Source organism: Bos grunniens, chromosome 15, assembly GCF_055505025.1.
Source record: "Bos grunniens cultivar Pamir isolate PY7600 chromosome 15, Bosgru_T2T1.0, whole genome shotgun sequence".
NCBI lineage: Eukaryota > Metazoa > Chordata > Mammalia > Artiodactyla > Bovidae > Bos > Bos grunniens.
Window position 1 is genome coordinate 44,728,353 of NC_141179.1, and position 10,187 is coordinate 44,738,539.

Below are 10,187 nucleotides of genomic sequence, written 5' to 3' on the forward strand. Positions count from 1 at the left end.
GCTTTTTCCTTTCTCTTGCTCTCAACAAATATGATTTTATGTAAATGTCATAAATGCATTTTAGTAACCTACGGCTTTGCCAAGACAGTGTATAACGGACATTTTCCATGGCAGTAACTACAGATTTATGTCCCTGTGTCACTGCCCAGCAGAACTGTTTGCACCATAAGAAGCCCTCCCTCCCCCGTGGACCCCAGGTGGTTGTGACTTTGGCTGTGACCATCAGCACTGTGAAGGTGCTCATTTGTGTGATCAGCTCCTTTCCATCAATTCCCAGATATGGAATGGAAGGTGGAAGGGCATGTATATTTCATGTCTCGATCAGATTGCCCGACATCTTGGGGTGGCTGGGGCCCTCCCTTGGGGCCTAAAATGAATGGGAAGCTGCTGTTAGACAGGGAATCAAGACCTAGGCTCCTTGAGGGCAGGGGCCAGTCTCCCATCCAAGGGGAGGCTGGGCTTCGGAACTGGAGGGGTTAATTAAAGAGGGCTTGAGAAATCTATAAACACCAGAAATGACTGACAGGTGCTAATTTCTTTTTTAGTATTCACAATCGCTTTCTGTTAATTAAGAAGAGAGAGAGCCCAGGGGAGGGACGGCAAGCAGGCTTTCTGGCACAGACAAGGCAGGGCAACCTGCCCATCCGGGGACTTCTGGGGGATGAGGGTGTGGCCAGAGAACTGCTTGACCTTGGGGGAGCACGTCAGGGACAGCCTGGCCCTCAGGGAGCCTCCTTGGGCCAGAGGCAGCATCCGTGCACAGTGCAGGCAGCAGCTTTTAGGTTTTTTTCTTATTAAACCTAGATGACTGCTGGCCCTGCAAGGGACTGGGGACGTGTGAGGCTTGTGGGGAATGGTGTCTGGGAATGGGATCTCCCATTTCCCAGAGAATCCTTTCCACAGGCTTGGGCAGGGACAGGGTGGCAGTGTTCCTCCCCCATAGCTGATGAAGGAAGTGAGAGCTCTGCTGGGGTCTGTGGAGCATGCATGCTTGTTTAGGTGTGCTGCGTGGGGAGGACCCTACCCTCTGTTCTTGGGCTGCAGGGGTGGGATTACAAGGTGAAGACCACCCCCCGGGCACTTCCCTTTGGTCCTCCTTCATCTCATGCTCACTGCCTTCCTCCTCTCAGGTGCCCACCTCCAACAAAGCCAGGGCTGAGCTAGAGCTCTGGTCTGGGTCACCCTGGACAGCTGGGGACACTGCACAGAGCCTGGGTGTGTGTGTGTATACGTGTGTGGGTGCACAAGTGTGTGCCCAGCATGCCTGTGTGATCATGAGTGTGTGTCCATTGCCTTGTCTACATGTGCATTGTGTGTATGAGCCAGTGTGGGTGTCTGTTCAAATCCTGATTTACCACTTTCAAGCTATGTGTCTTTGGACGACACCTCTGTGCTTCATTTTCCTCATCTGTAAAATGGGACTAATGATGATGCCTACTCCATGGGGTTTCTGTAAAGATATATGAATGTATGACTCACACTTAGAACATTTAGGAACCCCCTTCCCTCTCTACCACTCCATTTGCTTGGTGAACTCCTATTTATCCTTTGAGATACACACGAAGGTCAGGCAGCCTCAGGTCCATGTCAGAGGGCAAGAAGACTTAGCCTTAGAACCCTGCGCTCAAGGGCAAAACCCAGCCCCAGGGAAGCCAAGAGGAGCCTCTACCCCTGCCTACCCCACACCACTGCAGCAAGCAGGATCTGCTGGTCAGGGCTCCACACGGTCAGCACACGAATGCACAGGTGAGCACACATCCACAGGTGTGTATACAATGACGCAGGCAGACACAGAACGTACTCCCACAGAGATGCAAATTCTGTGTCCTCACTGTTCCTTGGCATAGGACTCACACACAGAACCTTCTCACACATGCAGTGTACACGGATAAGCCTACATTGTGTACAAACATGATATAAGAGGCATAACTTTGTACGCATGTAAGGACACACGTACTTTACACATACATAGATGTAGACTTGTACACACATTGTGTATACACATGACACATACAGAGTACACACGGGTACACACATAAACCAGTTAACAGTGAGCACTGCCTTTATATACAGGAGCACAAGGATGATGAACACACACAGTCGTACACACACATCACACAGACCAGCCTGTACCTGTCATCCCGGGGAAGAGCCACACTGAGCCAGTGCCCCTCCCTTTAACCTTCAGCGCTGAAGGCGGCAGGGGACCCACAGATGGGGAATTAATTGGTGTCATTAAAATGTGGCGATGATAATGGCTTCCCATCGATCCCAGTGGCAGACGTACGGCCACCCCGAGGTGGAGCTGGGAGCTCAGGATTGGGAGCCAGGCTGGCCTTGCAATGCCCTGACCTTTGGCGGCCACACCAGGCACCCAGTTCTTGGTGAGGTCTGACCTTGCACGCTTCCCATGGAGTGTGATGGAAAGACAGAACTGAAATCCAGGGGAGGGAAACGACTTTTCCAAGGTCAGTGTGCTGAAGGAGTCTGGGACTGCCCAGGCCCTTCCCCTCTGACTTTCCTCTCCCCTCCTGCACGCCCCCTGACCCCTATGTCCTGTTCTTTCCTTCTCCCATCCCCTCCCTAGAAGTCGCTACATCTCTCCCTGCCCCCTCCAGGCTCTAGCTGTCTCCCGTGGGGGTGTCTCCATTCCCGGTCTCTGTCCTCTGCTCCCAGAGCCTTCGGTGGGTCCGAGGCCCTGAGATGGAGGGGCTCAGCTATAAGGAAGGGTGGGGGGAGCTGGGCTACAGTAAGAAGAATGAAGGTGCAGAGGTGATGCTCTGGAGGATAAACAGACCACAAACCCCTGCTCCTCCTTCAAGATACTACCTCCTCCAGGAAGCCTCCCCTGACAAGTCCAACCCCTGGAGTCCTGGAGTCCTCTCTTCTGAGGTGTCTGCAGTTCCTACTCCAACCTTTTCCGCAGAACTGTGATGTCTGTTTACTCCTCTCCTTTCCGCTGTGTCATGAGTCCTTTACTTCAGGACTTGATGTAACCTAGCTCTTTGTAGCTACTTCAGACTTAGCACAGAACAGGCAAATCATAGGTGCCTAACGAATGTTGAAGGCATGGGGATAGATTCAGACAGACAGACAGAGCTTTGACAAGAGTGGGAGGGACAAGTGGAGAAGAGTTTGGAGTGCATGCACCCTAGGATGCAGTGAGCGGACAGTGGGGCACTCAGGCCTCCTGGCATAGCCTGGTACCCAGTATTGGGCAGAGAGTCTGGGCTCTCTGGGATTCCCTAGAGTCTTTGGAGTACCCTACCTTATCTTGGAGCCAGCCTGCCTCCTCCTACCTGGTCCTCAAGGAAGAGAAGCCCAAAGGAGGGTAGCTGAGGGTCCTGCAGCTGGGGGTGGGGCTGGAAAGTGGCAGTGGGCAGGTGGGTGGAGGGGGTCATGTTTTAATGGGATCCAAGGACTAGGATTCAGGCTCTGAGGATTCAGACATGGGCATAGAAGCTGAGCTCATTCCCAGTAGCTTCCCGCCCCCTACCCCATCCCGGTACCCACAAGCCCAGCCTGGGTCAGGCCCCTGGGGACACCCCCAGACTGCCTGGTTGCACCGAATTTGTTACTGTCACTGCATTTCCAGGGCTTCTAATGAGCTGCTAATGAGCTGTCAGCTAATTATGAAAATTAAATGGGGCAGCCAGGCCTGCTGAGCTTTTACTGAGAACTTCTGGAGTATCAGGAGAAGGGAGGGTTTCAGTTTTTCCGGCCTCCCAGCCCCACACACCTGATTTGACCTCAGTGTCATGTAGATGGGGTGGAGTTGTTTTCCTGTAGAGAGAGAGAGGGAGGGGGAAACCCCACTAGTCCCAGTATAATGCAAGCTCTAGCCCCATAACCAGGAGGACTGACCCTTGAGGGTAAACCTCCACAGGGCAGGCAGGTTTCATAGAGAGCAGGTGAGAGGGCCCCAGAGATCTGACTCTGTGTGACCTCAGGGAAGTCCCTCTGGGTCTAGAGTCTATCTTCCTAACTGTGAAATGGTTCTGGAGGAGGGGAAGGAGCAAACTAGGTGATGCCTCCAGGTCCTTTCTCCCATGTCAGTCCAATTACCACCCTGTGAGCCCTCTCTCTTTACGGGTGTGGCTCAGATGCCCCAGCTCTGTGAGGATGGGGACTTGCCTGGGGTCACATGAAATAATTGGATAGAAAAAGCTTTAACCAACCAAAATGAGTGCATATGTTCTCAGAGACAGGTACAATGAATTTCATAGCAGCTTTATTCATAATAGAGGCAAACTGGAAACAACCCAAGTATCCATCAACAAGGATACTTGTTGGTCAAGAAGGAGGAACAGATAGTGACACAGTCACACATGGAGTAGTATACAGCAGTGAAAAAGAGCCAATATTTATAGAAGCAAGCTTCATTTTACATGGTTCCAATATGCATAAATCTCAATTACCATAATTTAGACAGATAATGCAATTTCCCAATAACACAGTTCAAATTTTAGTTACCATGGTATATGAGTTGTGATTGTGTAGAACACAAACTTCCCTACTCGGTCTTCAGTCTGCAAATCACTACATAAATAGCAGGTGCACATCATGGTCTGTGGCCAGTCATGTCACTTCTTTGAGAGTCTGTGGGTGACTAGCCACTGGGCACCTGCTGTTTATTTTATGAAAAGACAGCAGCTGTATAGTTGTGTTGCCGCCTCATCTCTAAATTATAAATGCATGCAACACTTGCAAAAATCGTTACATGAAAGAAGGAATTAGTCACAAAGATGAAAGTGCAACAAAGAAATGAAAATCAATAACGATGGAGCTGAAATTTGAATCAAATGTCAAGTAGAGTTACAGAGAAATAGTTGATCGTGAGAATGCTGACATAGCCACTGATTGACTTTGGACAGGCAGCCAGAGGAACTTAGTGAGGGTGAGCTTATCATAAATGAGGATCATGGTTGTGATGGAATGGATGAAGATGTCCCAGAGAAAGGGAAGCTCACACAAAACTTCGAATTAAAGAACTTTCAGAGATGTTTCACCACACTGAGAGCACAAAGGGCACAAAGCTGGAAGCTGGTGCAGATTTAGACAACAGCAGGACGGTTTGCCAAGGCACAGGGGCCTGGAGCCAACGCCTCGAAGATAGCAATGGACCACTTTATTTCCAGCACCCAGCAGCCTTCTCGTGACTCCTCGAAATTAACAGAGCTCTTTCACTTTGTATTGTAAGTTACATAGCACAAGCAGAAGGAGACAAGTACTGTTCAAACCACTCTTGATACTTTTTTTTTTTTACAAAAAATACAACACTTTAATTTTTAATGGTTTGAATTACAGGGTACTAAATATTAGTGTTACTATTTTTTCATTTCCTTGTAATTTATAACCAACAGGAAGAGTGTTTTTAATGTTTTGATTAAAAATTTTAAAAGTCACAGAGCAATTATAATGTCCCCCATCGACTATCAAGATCACTTTGCATGGTTTCAGCCTATATATTCATTTCATGGTCCTGCTGTGCAAAACAAGGACTGCTGGTGCATACAGCATGGATGAGTCTCACTGACACAAAATTGAAGGCAAGAAGCCAGGCGCAGAAAAGTACATACTTTGTGATTCCATTTACAAGAAATGCAAAGGCAGGCAAAACTAACGTATAAGGATAGATGCCAGAACAGTGTTTACCTAGGGCCATGCGGGGCTATTAATTTCGAGGAGTCAGAAGGCCACTGGGTACTGGAAATATAGTGGTCCTTTGGTATTCACGAGGTGCTGGCTCCAGGATCCTCCCTTGGATACCAAAACTCAACAATGCTCAAGTCCCTTATATCAAATGATGGAGTATTTGTATGTAATCTATGCATATTTTCCCATGCACGCTCAGTCACTTTAGTTGAGTCCAGCTCTTTGTGGCTTTGTAGCCCACCATGCTCCTTGGTCCATGGGATTCTCTAGGTAAGATTGCTGGAGTGGGTTGCCATACCCTCCTCTGTGGGATATTCCCAACCCAGGGATTGAACCCGTATCTCCTGTGTCTCCTGCATTGGCAAGTGAATTCTTTACCACTGAACCACCTGGGAAGTCCATAAATAGTTGTCAGCGTGTGGCAAAACCAAATTTTGCTTTTTGGAGCTTTCTGGAATTATTGTTTCCCAAATACTTTCAAAGCTCAAATATTTTGAATTTATGAATGCAGATGCCATGAATACGCAGGGCTGACTATATCCTATACATTGATTATGTCGATTTGGGTGGTGATTACAGGCACATATATAAATTTGGAAAAAATCTCATCAAGCTGTACACTTCATATTTATGTATGCTGCCATAAGATAGTCCTAATTAAAGAATTTTTTAATTAGAGAAATTCCATGAATACCTTAGAGTTTTATGCTCCTTCTTCTAGAATTTGACAGTGTTTGACATGACTGGTCTTTTTCCCCTTCTTTAAACTCTTCTCTCACCTGACTCCTGTGACCCAGGACTCCTGGATCTCTGTCCCTCCTCCCTGGCTCACCTCGCCCCTTGCTCCCCTGGATCTCTGTCCCTCCTCCCTGGCTCACCTCGCCCCTTGCTACCCGACTAAGGGTTTGTCTGCTGTGCCGCCCTGCTGAAGGGACACCACCCTCCATCCTGGACCCTCCCTATCCTCACTCCGTCCAGATGCCTAGTGGTTTGACCTGTCACCCTGTCTCCTAGCCATCACTCCAGAGGGAAGGAGGGAAGGAAGGAGGATGGCAGGGAGGGAGGGAGGAAGGCCTGGCTGCAGGGGAAGAGGCAGTGCTGGGAGAGGTTGTGCAGGCAGGAGCTGCTGAGAGCAGATTTGGGCCTGATCCCTGCTCTAAAGAAGCGATGCCCCATTAATGCCTTTCCAGCCACCCAACGAGTCTCCCTAATCGAGCCTGGAACTCCACACTATTAGCCACAAATGGCATTTTGAAATGGCTTTTTTTTTTTTTTTTTGGGTGAACCCCAAAGACATTGCTAAGATTTACATTTTCAAATATATGCTGACCTTTTTTTCCTCTTTCTTTGAGTTCATTTGTCATCAGTGTATAATTGAATCAATATATTTCCCGATCAGCCCCAAGATTGAATAAGGTCACGGGGAGCCGTGTGTGGGCATTAGACATCATTATTTCACTCCGAACGAGCGGCCATGGCACGGAGCATTCCGGGCGCCAAATGAAATTCTATTAGATTCTATTACACTTTTACAATTATAGAGACGTTCCAATATTACAAGGGGAAATGAAGTCATAATAAAAAAAGCCCAGAGGTGTATTACAGAGAAATGGGCACACTATTTTTCTAGTTAAAAACTTGATGGAAGGAGCTCGACTGGCTTTCAGTTGCCAAGTCGTGACCTTGTTCTCAAAGCCCCTTAGCTGCTCGGCCAGGCCCAAGGCTGCCGGCTAGAGAACGCTCAGAGCCAGAGCCCAGGGAGCCAGCTCACCCTCTCTGTTTAAACTGAGTCGGGGTCCTGAGTCCCAGGAGGTAGAGACAACTCTTCCAAAGCATGTCACCCCTAGGGAAACAGAGGCAGCCCAGACACTCAACCATTGTGGGTGGGGGTCCCAGAGCCCGTGACAAAGAGTGAGAGAAGTGAAGACTGGACCACCACCCAGAGTGGGACAGGATAAGGAACCAAAGGCAGGGGGTTCAGGAGGGTCCCTGGGGCCTGGGTGGAGCTCAGATCCTAGGTCCAGGGCCATCCTAGGAAGAGGACAGTGATGGAGCTCCTTGGGAACAGGCCTGGGGCCCTCCTTTTCTCTTAGGTTCTGCCCAGGTACTGCTGAAGACTGTCTGTGGTCACAGGAGTGGATTTAGAGAAGGTTTTTCAGGAACACGTAAGAGATATAATAATGGTTTGGGAACATTTCACTTCCCTCTCTGGGAAGGTACATGGTTTCCCACCCATTAAGCAGAATTCTAAAGATGCCCTCCAACCTCCAAGTTTCCCGACCCCAAGTTATTCAATAAAATTCGAATCTAGGTGCTGCTGTGAAGGGACTCTGCAGACGTAATTAAAGTCCCAGGTCAGCTGATCTTACAATCAGAGATTATCCAGGTGGGCCCGACCCAGTCAAATAAGCCCCTTAAAAGCAGAGCAATTTCTCTGGCCAGCAGCAGAAAGCAAAGTCAGAAAGTTTCAAAGTACAAGACGAATTTGCTGCAACCTTGCTATATTAAGGACCAGGGAGGCCATGTGACAAGGAATGTGGGCAGCCTCCAGAAGCTGAGAGCAGCCCTGGCAGACAGCCAGCAAGGAAGTAGGGACTTCAGTGGGCTCAAGGAATGATCCTAACACCACAATAGTAGGAATGGGCTTGGAAGAGGATCTGGGCTCTAGATGAGAACACAATCACACCCTGATTTCAGCCTGAGCAGAGAATCCATCTGGCTTCCCAGGTGGCACTAGTGGTAAAGAAGCCATTTGCCAAGGCAAGAGATACAAGAGACGCAGGTTCCATCCCTGGGTCGGGAAGATCCCCTGAAGGAGGGCATGGCAACCCACTCCAGTAATCTTGCCTGGAGAATCCCATGGACAGACGAACCTAGCAGGCCATAGTCCATAGGGTCGCACAGCACAGCAGCACAAGGAGAACCCATCACACCAAGCCGGGCTTCTGACCTACAGACTGTGAGCTAATAAATGGGTGTTGTTTTAAGCGGCTCAGCTTATGGTACTTTGTTGCACAGCAATAGAAGACTGACACATTCTGTGACTTGTTTGAACAGCAGAAGTGACAGTGTGTGGGCTCTGGACAAGGCCCTGTGTTTCTGCTCAGCCTCCTCTTCCCTTTGATGGGCTAACAAGCACAAGCCCAGGGAGCTATTAGCCCTCTGCTGGGCTTAAGAAGCCTGCCTAGACCCAACAAAAACCTGCAGCCAACCCAGCTGCCCTGCATCCTGAAGTGGCCACCTACCCAACCTGCCAGCCCGGGAGAGAGGTTGCTGTCTCCATGTACTTCTGGAGGGGTTTGTCACACTGATGTTACAGCAATTATTGACTGTTACAAGCATCTACATCTGAGCAGCAGCTGGGAGGAAGCTGAGGCTGTGTTTAGGTCCTGGAGCAGGACTCTCGTGTAATATGAGCCCTGGAGACTTCGGACCCGGGCTGAGCAAGCACTCCCTCTGACCCCTGGACTTAGTTCACTCAGAGCTCAGCTGTGTCCTTACAACCACCCCGCTGGGCTTCTGCGTGCCCTTCCGGTTGGAGTCAACTCCTGAAGTCACTGTGCCCACCAGCAAGGACACTGTCCCCTTGGGGAGGATTCTTCCAAGAAAGCTGAGCCATGCAACCTTTCCCTTGCTCCTAGAAACCCCCTTCACTTTCATCCAGCTAAACTCCACCAGCATACTTGGACCACTCGGGGTGTGAGCTCTCTCTGCAGCAGAGGTGGCTGCAGCTGGCCTCTGACTCTCAGATTTCCCTGGGAGATGTCAGGAACCTGCCCCAAACTCAGGGGAGAGGCCAAATGCCCTCAAAAAACCCTGTGATGGCCTGGCAACCCTTTCCCACTGCTGGGGCAGATGAGAGGCAAGCAGCACTATGTGATCTTCCAGAGAATTCCTGGATCCCAAATCTTCCCTTTGTCTCTAGCTTCTCCCTCCGATGAGCTGGATGGAGGCTGATGCCTGGGGGAGGGGCCTGGGCTGTTTTGGGCCTCCCCTTGGCAAGCCTTGCAGAGGTATCCAGGACCTCTCCTGGAACATGAGCAACTGCGTTCTTGTTTTTTCCAGCTTTGGATCTCAGCCCAGATCAGGACCTCCCCCTAGTCCTTTTCATTATTTTAAAAAAAAATTTATTTTATTGAAGTATAGTTGATTTACAATGCTGTGTTAATTTCTGCTGTAAGCAAAGTGATTCAGTTATATGCGTATATACATTCTTTTTCATATACTTTTCCATTATGGTTTATCGTAGGATATTGAATATAGTTCCCTATGCTATACAGTAGGATCTTGCTTATCCATCCTATGTTTTTTTAGTTTGCCTCTGCTAATCCCAAACTCCCCCGTGGCCACCACAAGTCTGTTCTCTATGTCTGTGAGTCTGTTTCTGTTTTGTAAGTTCATCTGGGTCATATTTTAGATTTCACATATAAGTGATATCATATGGTGTTTTTCTCTGACTTCACTTAGCATGGTCATCTCTAAGTCTATGCAAACGGCGTTTCATTTTTTATGGTTGAGCAGTATTCCATTAG